Source organism: Tenrec ecaudatus, chromosome 1, assembly GCF_050624435.1.
Source record: "Tenrec ecaudatus isolate mTenEca1 chromosome 1, mTenEca1.hap1, whole genome shotgun sequence".
Classification (NCBI taxonomy): domain Eukaryota; kingdom Metazoa; phylum Chordata; class Mammalia; order Afrosoricida; family Tenrecidae; genus Tenrec; species Tenrec ecaudatus.
The window spans coordinates 156,941,584-156,965,269 of NC_134530.1; the positions used below are offsets into that span (position 1 = coordinate 156,941,584).

The 23,686-nt window shown below is 41.4% G+C and overlaps 1 pseudogene; it reads left to right on the plus strand.

The window, feature by feature from the left end:
• The first annotated feature begins 352 nt into the window (after positions 1-352).
• LOC142437026 (creatine kinase B-type pseudogene) lies at positions 353-1,497 on the plus strand (annotated as a pseudogene).
• The last annotated feature ends 22,189 nt before the right edge of the window (positions 1,498-23,686 follow it).

Consider the following 23,686-nt stretch of genomic DNA (forward strand, 5'->3'; position numbering starts at 1 on the left):
TATGAGAGCTTAAATTGTGAGCACCTGGTTTGCAGAAAGGTGTGGATGACTGTGAAAATCCAAAACCCATTTGTAGCATCTCCACTGTACTCCTTTGCCCACAGATAGAGTATTATAAAATGGATTACTGCAAACAAAGCTTAAATTTTAACATCTTACTATTTTTTCACTCTTGACCACATTTTAATGTCTAATATGTATTATTTTCTGCTTTCTTACAGAGGGAAAAACTAGCCTTAATTAGGCAGAACTGAAAAAAGAGAAAAGTATAATATATAAAAAGTATATAAGTGGCGCCCGGATTCCTCGCTGCTGAACCCGTGTTCTACCCGGCTGCCCGCCCGCCACCGCCATGCCCTTCTCCAACAGCCACAACGCGCTGAAGCTGCGCTTCCCGGCCGAGGATGAGTTCCCCGACCTGAGCAGCCACAACAACCACGTGGCCAAGGTGCTGACCCCCGAGCTGTAAGCCGAGCTGCGCGCCAAATGCACGCCAAGCTGCTTCACGGTGGACGACGTCATCCAGACCGGCGTGGACAACCCCGGCCACCCTTACATCATGACCGTGGGCTGCGTGGCGGGCGACGAGGAGTCCTACGATGTCTTCAAGGAGCTTTTTGACCCCATTATCGAGGACCGTCACGGGGGCTACAAGCCCAGCGATGAGCACAAGACGACCTAAACGCCGACCACCTCCAGGGTGGCGACGACCTGGACCCCAACTATGTGCTGAGCTCGCGGGTCCGCACCGGACGCAGCATCCGCGGCTTCTGCCTCCCCCCGCACTGCAGCCGCGGGGAGCGCCGCGCCATCGAGAAGCTGGCAGTGGAAGCCCTGTCCAGCCTGGATGGCGACCTGTTGGGCAGGTACTACGCACTCAAGAGCATGACGGAGGCGGAGCAACAGCAGCTCATAGACGACCACTTCCTCTTTGACAAGCCTGTGTCGCCGCTGCTGCTGGCCTCTGGCATGGCCCGTGACTGGCCGGACGCCCGCGGCATCTGGCACAATGACAATAAGACCTTCCTGGTGTGGATCAATGAGGAGGACCACCTGCGGGTCATCTCCATGCAGAAGGTGGGGAACATGAAGGAGGTCTTCACCCGTTTCTGCACTGGCCTCACCCAGATCGAGACACTCTTCAAGTCCAAGAACTATGAGTTCATGTGGAACCCTCACCTTGGCTACGTGCTCACCTGCCCGTCCAACCTGGGCACAGGGCTGCGGGCGGGGGTGCACATCAAGCTACCCCACCTGGGCAAGCACGAGAAGTTCTCCGAGCTGCTCAAGCGGCTGCGGCTGCAGAAGCGGGGCACAGGCGGTGTGGACACGGCCGCTGTGGGTGGGGTCTTCGACGTCTCCAATGCGGACCGGCTGGGCTTCTCGGAGGTGGAGCTGGTGCAGATGGTGGTGGACGGCGTGAAGCTGCTCATTGACATGGAACAGTGGCTGGAGCAGGGCCAGCCCATCGATGACCTGGTGCCCGCCCAGAAGTGAGCCTCCGCAGCTGCCACTTCCTAACTTATTGGAGCGCTCATGTCCCCCCCACCCCCACCCCGCCGCGCTGGCGGCCCAGCCCTTAGCCCTAACCTAGACTCCTGCGTGGCCTGTCGTAGAGTTTATTTTTAGATTGCTAAAATGTCGCTGATGCTGAAATAAACTAGGGTTTTGGCCTGCTTCCTTCTTCCACACACACAAAAAAGTATATAAGTATAAATGAAAAAATTCTCTAGAAAGGTGCAACAATAGATTTTTGATAGCAGAAAAAATATCAATACTTGGAGAGAACATTAGAGATTGTGCAATCAATAGGACACAGAGAGAAACAGATAAGTACCCCCAGAGAAATGTGGGTACTGTTAAGGACATCAACATATAAATAATGAGATTACTACAAGATGAGAACAAAGAAAAATGAGAAGAAAAGTACTCAAGGGAATAATGATCAAATTTTCCAAAATTTAATAAAAAGTATTAATCTCTATATAAGAAGTGCACTGAATGCTCAATAGTATAAATGCAAAGAGATGCATGTTCCAACATATCAGAGTCAAGCTGTGAAAGCTGAAGATAAAGAGCAAATCTTGAAAGCAGTAGGATGATAAGGACAGAAAGAATAACAATGGACTTTTCATCAGGAACAATGGAGAAGACAAGGCAGTTGGAAGACAGAATCAGTGTTCTGAAATAAAAGCAAAGCAAAACAAAAACTTGCCAATCAAGAATCTTATAACTAGCAGTCTCAAAAATGAAGATGAAATAAAACCTTTCATTTGTAAACAAAAGCTGAGATAATTTCTGCTAGAGGAAATGTCACAAGAACTACAGAAGTTCTTCAGGTTGAAAGCAAGTGACATTCAAGACAGCAACTCAAATACATGCACGTACAAAATGCATACCACTAAAAGTATTTCTATAGATATTTTCAAAAGAAAGCATAAGTACGTTTTTCTTCGTCTTAATCCTCTTAAATAAGTTTACAATGAATTGACTAAAGTAACATATATTTAATTATATTATTGAGCCTATAGGATAGTATGGAAATGTAAAGATATATTTGACAATAAAAGCACAAAGAAAATGGGAAGTGGGAAAATCACTGTAGTATATTCAACAGTGTTAAAAATCTACAAGATAATTTGAAGAGAAATAGAAATATAATAAAGGTCAATATAGTAAACTCCATGAACACATACTTGTTTGTGGGATACAAAAAGGCTTTTCCCAAGGTTGTCTTCCCCAAATATATGTCAGACCTAGGTCACTGCTTGCAACACATAGTAAATGATTGTAGGGCACTCAGAAGCAAGCTGCTTAGAAGTATTCCCCCTGAAGGATCAGCCATCCAGAGCAATCAGACACTATTTTTATCCCACCCTAGGTGGGGCTCACATCCTCCTGATATGGATAGTGATTGTCTCCCTGGAGAGCCCAGAGTAAAAGTCAAGCCCACTCAAGGACAACGAAGGTTAGGCTGCCATCTTGAATCTAGGATCTGCCCATCTGGTCACATGTGTACCCCTAATCCCTCCTCTTTCTATTATGTGTATACCCCTAGATTATCCCCCTCCCATTTGCTATATTGCCTATGATAAAATCCCTCCCTGTGACTATGTGGTTACCTCTAATCAATGAGGTTTGCATGCCCCTATGTATATATACGTCTTAGTTAGAAATATACTCTCTCCACCTTCCGCTCTCTGTGCAGACCTGGATGCTGAGATGATGGTCATCCCAGAGGTGAGGATGCTACCAGGAAATATGTCTGACTCCTTTATTTTATCTTCTCTCCTATCACACTTATTCTATATGACTTTACTATAATGTTTATATATTACCAACATACAATTGCTCCTATGGACCCGTGATATTGTCAGAGGCTGGTTACTCTGATGCTTTCTCTCCCTTATTTTCTCATATTCTGTTAAAAACAACAACAAAATAAAACAAAAAAACCCCTTAGACTATATAACACAATGATTTTTAGAATGTATTACTGGATTTGTAACATATGCATAGCAAAAAGGGGATAAAGATGGAATTATAGTGATAACATTCCTGGACTTCATTGGAAGTGAGCAGTATAAATCTGAAGTGCCTTAGAATAACTTATGTTAGCTTTATGAACCTTAGAGCACTCTATAAATAATCCAAACATTTATTTTAAAAATAAAAGTGATACACAAAATGTATTAGTATAATGCCAAAAAGCACCTCCAAATCAAAAACATCAGTTGAGATATACAAAAAACAAAGATCAAATGGCAGATGTAGACCTTACTAATAATAAGGCTAAAGAGGAATCGATCAAACAATCATTCACAGTGAATCAGAAGAAACTATTTAGATAGAACTACTCCTCCAATTGAAGTATAGGTTCAAAAATTTTCTATCAAAATCTGAACTGACTTATTTTTCAGAAACTGCGAAGATTATCCTAACATTCATTTGGCATTTAGGAACCAAAAGACCCAAATTTGGAATTTGGGACCAAAATGCTAAGACAATCTTGAATAAAGAACAAATTTGTGAAACACTCACTTCCAATTTCAGTATTTGCTACAAAGCTACAGTAATCAAGAGAAGGTAGGACTATAATAAAGATAGACATTGATTTCTTTAAAATCATTCTATTGGGGGCTCATACAGCACTTATCACAATCCATCCATCCATCCATTGTGTCAAGCACATTTGTACATTTGTTGCTGTCATCATTTTAAAAACATTTTCTTTCTACTTGAGCCTTTGGTATCAGCTCCTCATTCCCCCCCCTCCCTCCTGACCACTCCATTCCTCATGAACCCTTGATAATTTATAAATTATTATTATTTTGTCATGTTTTACACTCTCTGACATCTACCTTTATCCACTTTTCTGTTGTTCATGCCCCAGGGAGGGGGTTATATGTAGATTCTTGTAATCAGTTTCCCCCTTTCGACTCCATCCTCCCTCCACCCTCTCACCACTCTCACTACTCTCACCACTGGTCCTGAAGGGATCATCTGTCCTGGATTCCCGGTGTTTCCAGTTCCTATCTGCACCAGTGTACATCCTCTGGTCTAGCTGGATTTGTAAGGTAGAATTGGCATCATGATAATGGCGGGGGGGGGGGGGAGAAGCATTTAAGAACTAGAGAAAAGTTGTACGTTTCATCGTTGCTAGAGTCTCCTCCCCGTGACCCTTCTGTACCCTTTCAGTGCCTACAGATGGGCTTTGGGTCTCCACTCCGCACTCACCCTCATTCAAAATGATATGATTTTTTTGTTCTGATGATGCCTGATACCACATCCCTTCGACACCTCATGATCACGCAGGCTGGCGTGCTTCTTCTATGTGGGCTTTGTTGCTTCTAAGCTAGATAGCTGCTTGTTTACCTTCAAGACTTTAAGACCCTAGATGCTATATCTTTTGATAGCTGGGCACCATCAGCTTTCTTCAACACATTTTCTCATGCACCCATTTGTTTTCAGTGATTGTTTTAGGAAGGTGAGCATCATGGAATGGCAGTTTATAGAATAAAATGTTCTTACATTGAGGGAGTAACTTGAGTGGAGGTACAATGTCCATCAGCTACCTTAATACTAAACCTCTAAGTATATGCACATAGCTCTATTTACCCATCATCATATATAAATATATTTACATATGTATATACCTGTAATTAGACCTCTATAAGTGTCCTTTGCCTTCTAGTTCTTTCCTCTATTTCCTTTTATTTTCCTCTTGTCCCACTGTCATGTTCAGACTTCATTTGAGTTTCAGTAATTCCTCTCAGTTACATTGCTCTTGATCAATCCCTACCAGACCTCTTACACCCTCCTTGCCACTGATTTTGGATCACTTGTTGTTCCCTTGCCCTTGGGTTTTTTAACACTACTTCCTTCCCCACCCACCTTTGTTCCCCTGGAACTGTCGGTCCCATTGCTTTCTCTTCTAGATTGTTTATTCAGCCTATCTTATCTAGATAGACCTGCAGAGATAATAATATGTACAAAAACAAGACAGAGCAAAACAAAACAACAACAGTAAAAAAAAAAGGGAAAAAAAGAAAAGCCTATAAAGGTTCAAGGTCTGTTTGTTGACCTTTAGGAGTGTTTTCATGTCGAGTCCGATTGGGTGTCACGCTGTGGCCCCAAGGTCTAATTTTGTTACTCCCCCAGCACTTCCTTGCTCTGCTCCCCTTGCTGTTCTGTTGCAAGCCGCTAGAGTTTTGCCTCGGTATGGTGGGGTCAGATTGGGCGCATTTCCCAAACTATGTCTCTGGTGTTGTCTCCCGTAGGACTATGGGTCAGTAAGGGATGTCGTGTCTCATAGTGGGATTAGCCATATAGTCCTCTCTGTGCATTGGCTGCTCTGAGCAGGGATATTGTCCTCAAGGCTTGGTGGGCCAGGATGTGCTCCACTCTCTCTTCTTCCCCCTTCATTTGCTCCCGTGGGCTCTGATCAGACATCTCCCTCTCCCTGAGCTGTAGCTTCAGTACTATCCTCTGGATTAAATTTTTCTGTGGGGAGAAACGGCTCTCCATGTAGTGGGGATTAGGGCTGGTCCCTCAGACCTCTCTACTGGTTCCCTGCTTCATGACAGTATGCTGCATTCACATCTTGGAGCACCGGGTTTAAGTCTGGTCTCTCTTTCCCTGTGGAGATATAAACAATACCCTCCCTTTGGGGTGGGGCTGGGGGTTAGTGTCCTGTTCCCCTGCTACCCATTTCTTTTCTTTTTTTCCCTACTCCTTTTTAGTTGGCTACCATATGTATCCCTGGATTTGATCTGGCCCCGGCCAGACTCCATGGACCTCACCCCAGGAATGTTTGTTTACAGTAGCTTTTTCCCTATGCCCCTTATCATTTTTGTTTTTAAGCTTACCTCTGCGGACTCATGTTGAAATTGTCCTTTTATGCTTGGTCTATGTCACTTAGCATGATTTCCTGCAGTTCTTCCTATGTGGCGATGTGCTTCATGCGTTCATCACTGCTATTTAGCGAGGTGTAGCACCCCATTGTATGCATGTGCCACAGGTTTTTAATCCATTCATCTGTTGTTGGAAATTTCAATTGTTTTCAACTCCTTGCACTTGTGAACTGTGCCATGATGAGCACTGCAGCACAGATGTCTGGCCGTGGTTTGTTTCTTGCTTCTTCTGGGTATATTCCAGTAGGGGAAGTGCTGGGCTGTATGGCAGTTCAATTTCCATCTGTTTTAGATATCACCAAATAGATTTCCATCATGACTGTACATACCTACAGGTCCACCAGCAGTAGATGAGAGTTCCTATCTCACCACAACCCCTCCAACACTTGTTACTTTCTGATTTTTTTAATTGGGCTATCTTTGAGGGTGTTAGGTGGTATCTCATTGTTGTTTTGATTTGCATTTCTCTTATGGTTAATGATCGGGAACGTTTTCTCATCTGTTTATTGGGCATTTGGATTTTTGCCCTTCTGAAACTCCTGTTCAGGTTCTTTGCCCACCTCCTCCGTGGGCACTTAGTTTTTTTTTCCTTTGGAAGCTAGCAGAGTATTATGTTTTAGTAATAAGGCCTTTGTGTGATGTGTCATTGCTAAAGATGTTTTCCCTGTCCATGGGCTCTCTTATGACTCTCTTGGTGAATTCTTTTGATGTACACAGGCATTTCACCTTTTTTGAAATAAGAAAACCACTCATGCATTTTAGTTTTTCCCATGGTGCTGTCTTTTTAAGCTGTGTTCAACATCACAAAAGTTTCTGCAGCATTTTTCCCAAGCAGGAAACAAAACTTCATAGTTGCATGCTATTCTCTCAAATCAGCCATCACAGAAAACGAGGTTCAAGTGAAACTGCCTTTACAAAAAAAAAATCACTGTGACCATTGAGTACCTTCCCAGGTAATGCCACTGGGTGCAGTAACTCAGAGTGGGTTGATTGGAACTTGCCTAGTTCCAAAAATGCATACCACAAAAATCTATCCAGTGTAGGTTTTTTCCAATTTGGGGGAGGGTACTCCTTTGTCCAAACAACATAAGGGAATAGTGCTTGGTTTAAAAGAAAGGTGTGCATCAGGGTTATATCCTCTCATCATACTTATTCATCTGCATGCTGAACAAATAATCAGAGAATCTAGATTATATGAAGGTTGGAGGAAGTCTTATTAACAATTTACTATATGTAGATGCCACAACCTTTCTTGCTGAAAGTGAGGAGGACTTGAAGCTGATAAAAATTTGCTGATAAAAAAACAAAAATTGCATCCTTCAATATGGAATATGTTTCAATGCAAAGATGACAAAATCCTCACAGCTGGAACTATAGTAACATCAAGATAAATGGACAAAAGATTAGAGTCGTTAAGAATATCGTCTTGCTTGGATTCAGAGACCGTACTCATGAAGAAGAAATCAAGATATCAAATGACTTAGTGCTTTGGGCAAATCTGCAGCATAACACTTCTTTAAAGTATCGAAGAATAAATATATTAGTTTGAAAACTAATGCACCTGCCCCAAGTCATCAGCTTTTCAATAGCCTCATTTGCATGTGAAAGTTGATGCCTTTGGATTATGGCCCCAGCACAGAATAATGAAAGTAGCGCGAAGTGCCAGAATAGTACATCTGTGTTGGAAGAACTCTAGTCAGGATGCTTCTTAGAAGCATGGTGAGACTTTGTGTCACCTACTTTGGACATGTTACCAAGCCAGACCATTGGCTTGAGAAAGGATCTCACCCCTGGCAAAGGAGTGTGGATAAAGAGGAAGACTACAGAGGAGACGGGTTGATGTAGTGGCTGCCATGATGGGCTCAAACATCACAATGATTGTGATCAAACATCACTGCCCTGAACCAAGCAGTGTTTCCTTCTGTTATATGCAGGGTCCCTAGACTCGGAACCAACACCACAGCACCTGACAACAGTAACAAATGGAAATCCATCTGTTCTTTATTATTACCTATGTAAACAATGCCAGGGATAAAATATTCCTCCCTGAAGAAAATTCTTCGTGAGTCTGTGTTCTAAATAATTATTGTAGTTGTTGATGAATTTTAATAATATACCAACTACTAGTTGCTGTGGAGTCAATTCTGTTTCATGGTCACCCTATATGTATCAGAGTAGATCTATGTTCTGTAGAGTGTTTAATTGCTGATATTTTGGAAGTAGATTGCCAGATTTTTCTTCTTGGGTGTCTCTGGGTGAACTTGAACCTACAAGTTTTTGGTTAACAGCTAAACGCATTAACTAGTGTCTCCTTAATAATACAGAATGCTTTTTAATTAGTGTATTTTATCACATTCATAACCACTACATTCTGTATGGCACTTAATTGGAAGTTAGACACCCAGTTATGCATTCAGGGTTTCGGGGGGAGGAAGAACTCAAATTCGATTTTGCTTTTGTATTTTTCTGAAAGAGAGTACCATTGCTGGTTACTTAGGATCTATAATTTTGATGGAGGAATATAAAAAGCCAGAGGGCTTAGAGACACACACTGAACCCAAAGAGGGCTTGAATATCCCAAATCTTCACACATTTTACAAGTTGTCAACAAACACAATAAAATTATGACAGCTTTTCTTGAGATATTTTGTGAAAATTTTAACTGTAGCCTTGTAAGGAGTTGATTCTGCAACAAACAAACAAACAAACCCCAAAACAAAACACAAAAACAATAACAAAAAAAACACAAGCACAATGTAATTTCTGGAATATTTTGTGATATGGAATTTTTATGACTCTGACAAAATTATCTTTATGTTTCAGACTTTCCCTAACTATGTGCGTATGCATGTTTCATGTGAAATTAACTTTCTAATGTTAAAAAAAGAACATTTTATTTTTATTAACCGTGAGGGATGCCAGATTAACAAATCTAGTTATAATGAATATTACATATGAATATTCAAAGGTTTATTTTGACAAAAATCATTGGCAAACTTGCAGAAGTTAAAATTCAAACACAGAAATTATACATTATTTGCCACTGCTAAAGTTCAATACAATTTTGTAGGTTTTCCATTCTTTCAAAAAATACATTGATATAATTTGGAAAGAATTATCCTTTAACTTGGTGCATTTAATTCTGTCATGTTTATTTCAATTAAAACATATTTTATTGCCATGATTACATATGCAAAGTTTAATATATATTTTATCTCTCCATTTCTTTCTGAGTTATTATTTGCTTCTTATCCTAATTACTGCTGGAAATAATTTTGCCACATGTAGGGGGAGGAATGTTTTTTAAATGATCCGCTCCAGGTTTCAAATGGGCTAAGTATGCCCTGCCTCCAACCTCCACTTACTTTGTGCTTCTTGGCAAAACCTCATGAGGAAAGCCAAGCTGAGCAAACTGAAAGATGAGATAGGAAGAAGAAATAGAAGCAGATCTTCAGGATATTGATAACCATGAAGACAAATGCACAGAAATCCTTTCTGGAACTGATTAGCTGAAAGGAAACACTTTCTTCTGCCTCACTTGGTAAGTAAGAACATGGACGCACAGAGAGACCCAGAGAAATTCTTCTCAAAACAACCTCTATTCAGACCTTTCGGGAACAAACTCGGTGAAAGGGGAATAATGCAGTTTATACCTTGGGAGGCTCCTCACCTGCTCCGCCACAGAGGAATGAGGTTGAGGAGAACCATGGGAACAACTGCTGAGCCCCATCACCTCATTGTAGATACCGAACCAAGAACCCACAGGTGTGCCACACCCATACCCTGTGTCTCTCAAAGCCTTCCTCTCTGGCTCACAGTGTTGATATCATGGTGGGCTCCTAACTGGAAGGTCCAAACTACCGACCAGCCTTCACAGGGAGAAAGATGAGCCTATCTTCTTAACGATTTACAGCTTCAGAAGAAACCCTAGGGACAGACATACGCTGTCCTACAGAGTCGCTCTGAGTCAGAATTGAATCCACCGCAGTTATTTTTTATGTTGCTTCCACTGCAGAAACCCCACCTTCTCTGTGTGCTTTTGTACTCAGTTTTGTTTCTTGTTGTTGGTAAAGGGCAGCCAGTCAGTTCCAACTCATGCCATACAACAAACCACTGGCCAGTCTTTCACCGTTTCCGAGTCAGTCAGTGCCGCGAGAGCCCATAGGTGCAGATACTGAGTCAATCCATCTTGTTGAGGGACTTCCTCTTCCTGTTGGCTCTTTTCCAAGCATGACATCTTTCTCCAAAGACTGGCCACTCCTGGTGACACATCAAAGTGTAAGGAGAACTCTTGCTGTACCCCAAACCAAACTCACTGCCTTCATTCTGACTCTCAGGACAGTGCAGCACGGCCCTGCTGAGTTTTGAGATTGCAACTCTATCCAGGAGTAGAAAGTCTCATCTTTCTTCTGCTTTAACGCTAAGAAACCATTCATCCAATTACTGTCTCTATAGATTTACCAAACCTGGATTTCATATAAAGAAAACCATACAAAACCCACTCGCCCACCAACAGTAACAAAATAAAACACAGAAAAATCCCAAAGAAAGTATTAAATAATAAACAACTAGAGCAAGTTTTAAATTAGCACCAGGTTCTTTCAATGAAGAACACTCATGCAGAATTATAGAACATAGAACAAATACTAGTAACCAGACATCACCGGCAGGAGCATGCACCCGCACATGTGGGTTCCCCTCCCTTCAGCGCTGTCACTGGCGGTAATGATGGGCCTGTGAGCAGGGTGTGAGAAGCCATCACCCCCTTTGCATTCCATGCACAGTACTGAGCCCTGCAAGTCCACGTGGTGCAGGCTACATGCCGACGTAGGGAAGGAAGAAAAATTCGCTTTTAAAATGTGAAAAATTCACCCGCAGCACTTCTATTCCTCCAGCATAAACTGATCCGCATGAATTTATTTCCCATATATTGGAAGATTATTGCTTCGAATGCTAAAGCATTTTACATGTTTAACTGAATTTCAGGAATTTTCTTTTAAAATGGTTATAGACATTTCACTCCATTCTTAAGCGAAGTAGGTTTGATACAACAATAATGTATTGATGACTGAGGGTTACCTTTTTTGAACAATTTTTAAATTTTACTGTATGTTCATCATTATTTCTAAGGTAGGTAAGAAAGTGTGCTCCTTTCTCCAGTGTCCTCGTTGGCTCTCCTTTGAAAATGTTCTGTCTTTCTGGAATGCATCTGGCTGTCACTGTGTTCCCGGGCTGCCAGCGCTATACATGTCTGCCAGTGTGCCTGCCACTGGCAGAGTCCCACATTTCTTGAAGGAGGGCAGCATTCTCTCTCCTTTAAAAAACTTTCTCAAAATGATTTATTACTAATAAAAAAAGATTTTCTGATCCTCAGTTGTGTTATGGCTCTATAAAGTTGTTGGAAAGCTAATCAGGAGAGAGATAGTGTGAACAGAAATTTCATGGCATCTCTATTTCCCTTTTATCCAAAGAAAAATGATGAAAGTAGCCCATCTCTAAAAGCCACATGCAAGTCACCACAGTACGAGAGTTGACACCATTAAAGGCTGTTTCTATTGCTATGAGAAAGCGTTATCTTATTTTTTCTTTTTTAACAAAGGTCTCATGCAATATTTGTCCTTTTATAATTGACTAGCTCCACTCGGTAGAATGTCCTCCAAACCCATCTGTGGTAGTTACATAATCTGTTGTCAATTTGAAACTTAAGAGTGAAGGGGTGGAGTTTAGCCTGTCAATCAGGTGGCAGCTTGAGAATCTCATTTGGAGGTGTTAAGGAGATAAAAACTCATTGGAGGTGGGGCACTCACACATTCCCTGCGAGAGACAGTCCTGTGGAGAAGACACATGGAGCTACGCTAGAGCCCTGGAGCTGAAGGAGCCACATGGAGATCCAGGCCTGCACTGAGATACTCACACTGCCACTGGATCCACAAGACTTTCCACCCACTGGCCTGTGATCTTTCTGCATTTGGAGTAATTTCATATGCTGCATGAGTCTGAAGAGGAATTTATAGATTGGTATCGGACATATGGACTTGATCTGGACTGGACTGGGATGTTTTCTCAATATTCAATTGCTCTTGTATATAAAGCTCTTTCTTATACACATATGAGTGTCTATTAATTTGTTTCACTAGTCTACCCAGACAAACACACTATCCATATCATGAGGTATTTCATGGTTTCATCATTATTGTTGGGCGATGTATAATATTCCATTGTGTGCATGCACCTAAATTTATATAGCCATCCTTCCACTGATGGACATTTGGGTGGTTGCAATCTTGCTATGGCGAACAGTACCTTGATGAGCATGAATGTGCTACAGTTCTTAGTTCCTTTGAGTATACCCATATACCAAGGAAAGGGATTGCTGGGTCATGTGGTATTTCTATTTGCAGTTGTTTGAGGAAATGCCAAACCATTTCCCACAGTGTTTGTGCTGTTTTACAATCTCATCAGCAGGGAATGAGAGTTCTAATTTCTCTGCATCTCTCCAGCAGTTGTTATTTTCTAGTTTGCTTTTTCTAAAAAAAAAAAAAACACAAAAAAAACAAAAAACTTTGCTATCAATGCCAGTGTAAGGTGGTATCTCATTTTGTTTTGATTTACATCTCTGGAATGGCTATTGATCTTAAGCATTTCTTCAGATGTGTTTTGGCTGTCCAGAAGTCTTCTGTAGGTCTATGCATGTCCTCCATCTGTTTTTAAATCAAGTCTGAAAACATGCTCTTGAATGTAGCACAGCTGAAAGGAAAGGAAGAAATGATTAAATAAAAGAGCTGAACAAAGTATTTCAAAAGATATCTGTAAAGGACAAAGTAAAGTTTTATAATAAATGCACAAACATCTCAAGTTAGAAAATCAAAAGAGAAGAGCATGACTCATATTTCTCAGGTGGAAACAACTGGAGGAAAAAATTCAAACTTCAAATTGCAACACTGAAGGATTCTATGGATAAAATATTGAATGATTCAGGAAATGTCAAAATAAGATGGAAGGAATCCACAGAGTCACTGTACCATACTGAAAGAAGTCCAAGTGGAACTAAAGACATTGGCAAAACAATAACAACAAACAAAACCCAAAGCAAATCAAAATAGAACAAAACCCACAAACCACGCTAGGTTCTAAGAATTTGACTATCAACTGAAATGCCTCAATAAGCAGATGCAATACTGGACGTGCACACTTTTCATGCCAAAAATATTTGGAAAACAGCTACCTGGCCAACCAACTGGAAGAGATTCAGAGCTGTGCCCATTCCAAAGAATGGTGATCCATCAGAATGCAGACATGATCAAGCACTATCAATATCAGAGCCCTGGTGGCATGGTGGGTTACTTGTTGGGCTGCTGACCACAGGATCAGCAGCTTGAAATCACTAGCTGTTTCATGAGAGAAAGATGAGACTTTCTATTCCTAACAAGAGTTAACAGCTTGGAAACCCAGAGGGGCAGTTCTACCCTGCCCTATTGGGTCAGTATGAGTCTGCATCAACTGGAGGGTAATGAGGGTTTTTAGTCATTACTATCACATGCATGAAATATTTATTGGAAGATAATTTAAAAACAGTTCAATAAAAAAGGAACTGCCAAAAATTCAAGCCGGATTAAGAGGATGTGGAGTCAGGTTAATCATCACTAATGTCAGATGGAGCTGGGCTAAAGGAGGAATAGAATAAGAAGAATATCTGTGTTTTATTGGCTATAAAACATTAGGATCTGTGGTTTGAAACAAATTTTGGGTAAATGGCAAAGAATTGGAATTCCAGAACACTTGATCATGCTTTTGAGGAATCTTAACATGGATTGAAAGGTAGTAATTAAAACAAAAGAAGAGGGCACTGCCTATTAGAAATCAGGAAAGGTGTGTTTCAAGGTTGCATCCTCTTGTCATATGTATTAAATTTGTATGCATAGCCAATAAATTGAGAAACTGTACTATACGAAGGACATAGCACCAGAATTAGAGGAAGACTCATTAGAAACCTGTGTTATGCAAATGACACACCCAGGCTAGTGCAAAGAATGTGACCTACTTGCTGGTGAAGATCAACACCTGCAGCCTTCAGTATGGATTATCCTTCATCAGAAAGAAAACAAAAATCCTCATAACTGGACCAATGAACAACGTTATGATAAATGGAGACAAGATCGCAGTGGTCAAGGGTTTAATTTTACTTAGATCCACAACATCCATGAAAGCTTCAGAAAAGCAGATGGCCTATTCTGACTCAAATGCTCACTGCATTGAGTAGGTCCTGGCTCCTAGGGACCCTGTAGGACAGGGTAGAATTCCCCCCTGTGGGTTTCTGATACTGTGACTCTTTACAAGAGTAGTAAACCCTGCCTTTCTCCCTCAGAGAAGTCAAAGTTCTGAACTGCTGACCTTGCGGTTAGCAACCCAACATGTAACCATAATGCCATCAAGTAGCCTATTACATTGGGCAAATGTGCTTCAAAAAAACCTCTTTAAACTGTTTATATATTTATAGGTTTAGTATTAAGGTAGCAGACGGACATTGGGCCTCCACTCAAGTACTCCCTTAATGCAAGAACACTTTGTTCTATTAAACTGGCATTCCATGATGTTCATCTCCTCTATATGATCACTGAAGACAAATCGGTGCATAAGCAAGTATGGTGAAGAAAGCTGATGGTGCCCGGCTATCAAAATATATAGTATCTGGGGTCTTAAAGGCTTGAAGGTAAACACGCAGCCATCTAGCTCAGGAGCAATAAAGCCCACTATGGAAGAAGCACACCAGCCTGTGTGAAATGGAGGTGTTGAAGGGATCAGGTATCAGGCATCAAAGAACAAAGAATCATATCGTTGTGTGCCCACCTTCCCAATACTATCGCTGAAGACAAAATGGGTGCATAAACAAATGTGGTGGAGAAAGCTGATGGTGCCCAGCTATCAAAAGCTATAGCATCTGGGGTCTTAAAGGCTTGAAGGTAAACATGTGGCCATCTAGTTCAGAAGCGTCAAAGCCCACATGGAAGAAGCACACCAGCCTGTGTGATCATGAAGTGTTGAAGGAATCAGGTATCAAGCATCAAGGAACAAAAATCACATCATTGGGAATGAGAGGGAGTGCTGAGTGGGGACTCAAAGGCCATTTGTGGGCAACTGGACATCCCCTTACAGGAGGATCACGGGGAGGAGATGAGTCAGTCAGGGTGCAGTGTAGCAATGATGAAACAAACAATTTTCCTCTAATTCTTAAATGCTTCCTTCCCCCAGCTATCATGATCCCAATTCTACCTTACAAATCCGGCTGTACTGGAGGATGTACACTGGCACAGGCGGGAACTAGAGACACAGGGAATCCAGGACAGATGAACCCCTCAGGACCAGTGGTGAGAGTGGTGATACCAGGAGGGTGGAGTGCAGGTGGGGTAGAAAGGGGGAACCGATTACAAGGATCTACATATAACCTCCCCTCTGGAGGACAGACAGCAGAAAAGTGGGTGAACGGAGATGTCGGACAGGGCAAGATACGATAAAACAATAATGACTTGTAAATTATCCAGGGTTCATGAGGGAGGCGGGAATGGGGAGTGAGGGAAAAATGAGGAACTGATGCCAAGGGCTGAAGTAGAAAGCAAATGCTTTGAGAATGATGATGGCAACAAATGTACAAATGTTCTTGACACAGTGGATGGATGTATGGATTGTGATGAGTTGTATGAGCTCCCAATAAAATGATTTTTTTAAATGTAAATAGGAAATTTGGAAGGTCCTTCTGCTAAGAAAACTAAAGTGAATAGGATATATATTTAAAAGTGCTTAAAAGCAAAAATGTCACTTGGAAGGCTAAGGTGCCCCTGACTCAAGCCAGGGTGTTTTCAATTACCTTGAATTCATTCAAAAACTGGACAGTGAATAAGGAAGACTGAAGATGCCTTTGAATTATGGTGCTGGCCAAGAACACTACACATACCAAGGACTGCTCAAAGAAGGAGCAAAGCTATCTTGGAGGAAGTGCATCCATGATGCTCTTTAGAAGGGAGGATGGCAAAACATCCTCTCTAGGGGTCTGGAACATCATCAGGAGCAACGATTCCCAGGAGAAAGACATTGTGATTGGTAAAGAATCAGAGGAGAAATGGATGGCCCTCAGCAAGAATAGGCTGCAACAATGGACTTACACTTATCAACCATGTGAGGGTAGAGCAGGACCAAGTGGTGTTTTGTTCTATTGAACATATAATCAGTTTGACTCAAAACCAACCCTATAACACTAACAGCAACAACAGGATATACACATATTACATCCTGACTTGATGTAAAGGGTGGAAACGAGCAACTTGAGACGCCTCTTAGCACAGCTGAAGGAAAACAATGTTTCAAGAGCAGAATGATTGTTCTATTGATTTCCAATTCCTTGCAGCCTCCAGCTATCTTTGTAAGAGAAACTTTGCAACATCAGGAACAGATATAAACTCTCTTTACTTATAAAGACTATGTTAGGCAAGGCTGCAGGGGAGACCTCAGCAATGTGGGAAGAAAAGTAAAATGTCAGTCAGTGTGATTAGCGAGAATATTTCCTCTAATGTTTGTATGAATAATAGAATGATTGCCGAGGGGAGGTGGCATTCAAAACCAGTCCTGTCTGACTTCAGACTTCGTGCTTCCATGGAAACACGTGGCTTCTGCATACAACATGCGCATCCTCTGTAAGCCAGGGCTTGCTTCCTGTGGGCGCTGCTCTGGGCTGAGCCCCTTGATTCACACATTTTACTTGCCTATAAGTTAGAGTGATCAAGTTCTTTTTTTTGTAGTAATTTTATAGCTAAGAACAATACTGAGCACTATTAGTGTGGGTAACCTAAATGCATCTAACCGGAGGGGTAGGTACAAGTTGTTTGCAATTGGTTGCTAACCCAAAGACTGGCAGTTCAAACCTACCTAGGGGTGCCATGGAAGAAAGGCCTGGTGATCTGCTTCTGTAAAGATTACAAGCAGATTACAATCTCCATGGAGCAATTCGAATGAGGTCTCCATGAGTTGGAGGCTGACTCAACTGCAACTAATAACAACAGCTACAAGTTCAACTCAGTGTGGTATACATGACACCTTGGTTTGCAGATTGAGCAGAACAATACCTATTTCTACGGCTCCCAACAGTTAGCAGAAAAGTTAGTATCCCATCAGCCTGTGTTAGTCCAGGTAGGCTAGAGAAACAAATTCATAGACACTCATATGTGCATAAGAAAGAGCTTTATATACAAGAGCAATTGAATATTGAGAAAACATCCCAGCCCAGGCCAGATCAAGTCCATAAGTCCAATATTAGCTCATATCTCCAATACCAATCTACAAATTCCTCTTCAGACTCACGAAACACATGTAGTGATGCCAAATGTAGGAAGATCACAGGCCAGTGGGAGGAAAAAAAAGTCTTAGGGACCTAGTGGGAGTGGAAGCATCTCAGCGCTGGCAGGGGTCTCCATGTGACTCCTCCAGCTCCTGGGCTCTAGTGTAGCTCCAGGTGTCTTCTCAACAGGAATGTCTCGCAGGAAGTGTATGTGTGTCCCACCTCCAGTGAGCTATTTATATCCTTGGTGCCTCCAAATAAGGTCAACAAGCTGTGGTCTGATTGGTAAGCTTAAACTCCACCCCTTCACTCTTAAGTCTCAAATTGACTACAGATTATGTAACTACCACAAACACATTGCTTTGAAAATAACTCGATATAATATACTAGGTTTTTCTCATATACCTGTTTGCACCAATAAGTCGGATTGGCATAAAGTTGTAACAAACTCAATGCCAGGGAATTTTGAGGGACCGTCTTTCAGATAATTAATTGCCACAGTAATTCAGAGCACTTAATCACTTTAAATGTCTTCTCCCATATTTCTGTTTTCATTATACAGGTTCAGTCTATCTAATTCTCTAGAATGAATTTTGGTGGCATCATCGATTACCTCTAGGGAAGGAATATGGTCTTTTGGTATAGCAAAGTTTATAAAGACAATAGTCTATATCCTACTTGAATGAATCGTGATTGGAGTCTTAAAAACTCATGAGTAATTACCTAAGGAGCAAGCATTGTTTTTTTCCATCCAGAGGAAAGAAGAGTAATGAAAATCCAAAGACATAAAAATAGTTAGTCTAATGGACTAATGGACCACACGAACATCACAACCTTGTGACCAGAAGGACTGGGCGGTGGCAGGTCCACTAGCTCTGAGAGAATCGCAGTAGAAGTTAATGCACAGAGTGAGAGAAAATGTGGAACAGAGCTCAAGATCATGTAAGAGACCAGGCTCACTGTTCAGACAAAGATTGGGGGGATCCTGAAGGCAATGGTCTTTAGTCCCCCTTCATATTTGGAACTGAACCCAAAGATTGACAGTGCTAACCCACCCAGTGATAATGCAAGAAAAGTCTGATGGTCCGCGTCTGTAAATATTATAACATGGCAGGGGTAGAGACACACACCATGTGGCTGAATGATAAATCATCTGAGATCAAAGGCAGCATTTACTCAACAGCAAAGTTCAGAGGGTTAGGAAAAACAGAGGATTAGAAACAGGAAACCCAAGTAGAACGTGGAGTAAATGGTGATACCTTAGATCAGCAGTTCTTAACCTGTGAGTCACGACCCTTTTGGAGGTCGAACTACCCTTTCACAGGGGTCGCCAGATTCCTAAGAGTAGCAAAATTACAGTTATGAAGTAGCAACAAAAATAATTTTATGGTTTTTGGGGGGGGGGTCCCCACAACATGAAGAACTGTATTAAAGGGTGTGGCATTGGGAAGGTTGAGAACCACTGCCTCAGAGATGTGGATGGTGAGACTTGGTGTCATGTACTTTGGATATGTTGTCAGGAGAGACCAGTCCCTGGAGAAGGACATCGTGGGTGAAGAGGAGAGGCAGAGAAGCAGAGGAAGGTCCTCCTCCCTGGGAGATGGACGGCAGAGAAGCAGAGGAAGGTCCTGCACAAGATGGATCGACATAGCAGCTGCCACATGGGCTCAAACATTGAACACTTCGTAGGACGTCACAGGATCAGGCAGTGTTTTCATCTGTTCTGCATAGGGTTGCTATGAGTAGGAATAGACTAACAATAATAGTACCTAACAACAACAACAACAACAACAACGGACAAAAAGGCTTTCAAATGGAAGAAAACCATTAAATACGACACAGAATGCAAACCTTTATCCAACCCTGCTATACCTCTGCTTTAAATAATGCGATCAGTCCTTGTTGCTATGCCTCAAAGGTAAGTTTGCCATAACTTGAACATGGTCAGAGAAGAAATGACCAACATAATTGGAGGTACTGGAAACACGTAAAAAGGCTTTTGCTTGAGGTTAGATATAACTCACTGCCATCCAGTTGCGATTCCAACTCATGGCCACCCAATGGGACAAGGTAGAACTTCCGTAGTGGATTTTCAAGACTGGAATTTTTTATGGGAATAGAAAGCCTCATGTTTCTCTTGGAAGGTGCAGGTGGGGAGTGAAGGGGGAGGGGCTGGTGGTTTTAAACTGCTGACCTTGGAGATTAAAACCACTACACGATCAGATATAAAGACCTGAATTTTCAATCTGGCAATGAGAAATCTAATGGGAAAAAATTAAACCTAAATAATCGTAGATAAAGTGTAGCCAGGTAATAGTATAGATAAGGTAAACAGGGTTTTGATTATTTACTAGCCTCGATGTCTTAAGACAGGGGTATGGCAATTTTTGAAACACATAAAATAAATTAATCATTCAAAGAGATAAGTCTGACAGGAGGTTGGAATCATCGATGCCTTTAAGCACCTGGAATTAAAATTACTTCAGAAGTGGCAATACTAATGATGAACCATATGCACAAATATTTTCAAACATCTCATGAATTAGAAAAGTTTAAGATCTGTTGACTTAATCAAAACATCACCTCTAATTCATTCACCATGCCACTTTTTAATCCTTCTTCCTTTCCATTTCAGATTCAAAGACATGGAGAGAAGCTTCCAGCTTGGGACGCTTCCCTTTGATTGATGAGCAGAGGTCAGGACTTTGCAGCAGTTCTGGTGAATGTATGTAACTTCTTGGTTCATCACTATTGTCTCATCTTAAACTTTGCAAATGAGATGATGCAGATGAGCAGAGCTGCAGCTCCCTTTCATTTGCATTTTATTAGTTTTATGACAGTTTCCTTCTTGCATGAGATTACCTCATTACATTCTTCAAAGAAGCACTAACAAATCACTCTCCACTTTCAATTATTCACTCCAACGAAGGGAATCATGAAATACCCGCCCCCCACCTTCATCCCCAGAAAATTCACCTAGTAATTGGGTTACTGCGGGAGAGCGATGGTTTGGAGGACCACAGCCTCAACTCAGAGACTGTAAAGAGAAGCCCGGCTGCTTTTCACACCAACGTTCTACACCCCTAAAGACTTACGTCTCCGAGCTGTGCAGGCTCAGATGATAGCGTGCCACTTTATTGCTCACGAGATTCACTGCGCTCTTTCCTCAAATGAACTTTAAAAAATAACTTTAGGCTATTTCCAAAAATCATCTTTCTTCAGAGAATCCTAATTTACCCATTATTAAAAAAGAAAGAAAGAAAGAAAGCAGGGGAGGGAGAGGGCTGCAGACTCTGAGAACGTTTGCAAAAAGAAAATCCAGACTGGCTTTGAGTATTGTTGCAGTTGAGATGGCACAGATGCCCTTTGAACATGCGCGAGCACCTCTAGGTAAACTTGTGGAGAAGGCAAGTCCTAAGTCCCTGTTTCCCTTCTTTGATCCTCCTCTATGCTGGCAGCTTTCCTTTATTCCATTGTCCTCAACATGGAAATTCTATTATGATAAATTCCCTTTTGTACGCTTTTATTTCTACCGTCTGCAGCTAATACACCCTTGTTATGCTAGGAAGCATTTATGGTTCAAATTTTTATCAACTAGTTTAAGTCTTTTTCATCTTGTCTACCTATACTTCAGTGTTACTTTGTTGGTGGTAAGGATTTGCTATCTGCTGTTGAGTGGTTGGGTGAAAGGCACACAGCAGCAAAAGGCATGACTGTGCTTGATGAACCTGTTTGCTTTAACTTCTCTAATCCTAGTTTTCAATTTTTTAAGCGGGGGTGATAAATGTGTAGCCTTACTTACAGGATGATTTTAGGAAGTTATAATTAAAAAATTAGTTTATGTTGACTTCATCTATGGCTTTCATTACTTGCTACCTTTCAACCATGGCCCTTTGTGTTTAGCTTTCCGTCTTTTTGGTCTGTCCACATCCTTCTGTTAATTTTTCTTCTACTTAGTCCATGATCTCATTTGTGGGTCAGGAACCAGAACTTTATGCACTATTCCAGGGACTATCATTTCAGAAAGCATTGCATTTAATTCCCCATTTCCGTCTTATTGAATTTTTATTTTATTTTTAAGTCAAAGCAGTAAAATGAATCCTTACAGAATACTTCTAAATAGTTTCTGGCTTTCTTTTGACTGTGCTTCATTAAAAAAAGTGCCATATGTACTGAGGAAGTAGCCGACCCGAATATAAGGCAAGGCACTTAATTTCACCACAAAACACTGGGAAAATTTATTGAGTACAAGCCTAGGGTGGGAAATACAGCAGCTACTGGTAAATTTCAAAATAAAAATAGATGCCAATAAAATTACATTAACTGAGGCATCAGTAGGTTAAGTGTTTTTGAATATTTATTTCAAAGAAAAACAGTAAACTAGCTCTGTAAGTGGAAAAGAGTATCACCAAAAACAATACATCAACAATAACTATGCACAGTGTTACTGCATTGCTGCATGTACACAACGCAGCGTGTACAGTTTGAGGCCTAACGCAGGCTGATGATGTTCCAGAATGTGACGGCATGGCTGTTTGCATAGAGCAGCCTGTGTTAGGGTTCATAGCATACGCACTGCGCTGTCACGGCATACGCTGCATTACTCCATACTGCGTAACTGCATGTGTTTGGGAAGTGCTAACACAACACATGCTGTAGCACAGTGTGTACACAACACAGAGTGTATATTATGATCCCTGACACAGGCTACTCTATGCAAGCATAGTCAACAATGGGTCCAGATAGGGGTTAATAAGAAAATAAAAAATAGAAGACTAAGTACTGTAAATACGCGTACTGTACAAAGACCAGAGATATACCAGTACTTGTATTCAGCAATGCTTAGGCAGAGCAAGGAGGCGTGACAATGCACAGGTAAGACTGCAAAGACTACATCATTGGTCACAGCCCTGGAGAAGCGTGAGAGAAGAAGAGCTGCCGCATCCACGTTCAACTGACATGATGCGGCGCGCCCAGGGACCAGCACACAGAAGCGGGCAGGTTCTTGCCCAGTATGACACAGACAACACAGAGGCTGCCAGCGAGCAGGAGAAAGAAGAGCGGTGATATCAGCGGTCATCGGACCACCCACAGAGACTGCAGGTGCCCGCAGATGAGCGAGAGAGACCGGAGAACACCCGCACTGCACCAGAGAACAGGGAAGTGGGACCCTCACTCGAGGATAAGCCAAGGGGGGGGGGGGGGTTTCAGAATAAAAAAATGTTCTGAAAAACTCAGCTCATACAGGAGTATATATACAGTAATCTACTACTTGTTCACCTGCGTGCTGGCAAAACTCGTAAGATATTCTTGGAATCTATCCAAATTCTTTGGCTGATTCTTTACTTCTTGCTAGAGTTTAATGCCATTTTCAGATTTAAAGATTTAATTGTATACTACCTATTACCTTATATAATAATTATAAAATGGTAAATGAGATCAACCCAAGCTTGGGTACTTGGCTAAGCTTCAACTTATTCAACATGTTAAGTTTAAATTTAACAATGTTCGTTGTCTTCAAGTCAAAATAATATCGATGAAAAGCAATTCAAATTCTAATACTCTTTGACATAAAACTTAGCAAAGATTTTTTTGGAATTGGAGTAGTTTTTGTTTCCCAGTTGCCAGGGACATGTTGAATAACCAACACATTTTTTCTGGTTGAGTCATGAGCTACTTTCATCTACTTCCCTCGATCCTTACTCAGGGGGTATTAAATTGGTTACATGTGATTTTGCACTACAGAAACCACATTGCTCTCGTCCCCATAGACTACTTTTGTGAAGTGCTGGATAACTCATGTGCATACTAGTCATGTTACTTTAATGGAAAGGAAATAAGAAACCTGCATGATGTTGCATTTTCACCAGTTTCCCCCACAAATGAAAATTATAGGTCAATTCTCTAAACCCCAAATACATTTTTTAGGACAACAAACTTAACCTTG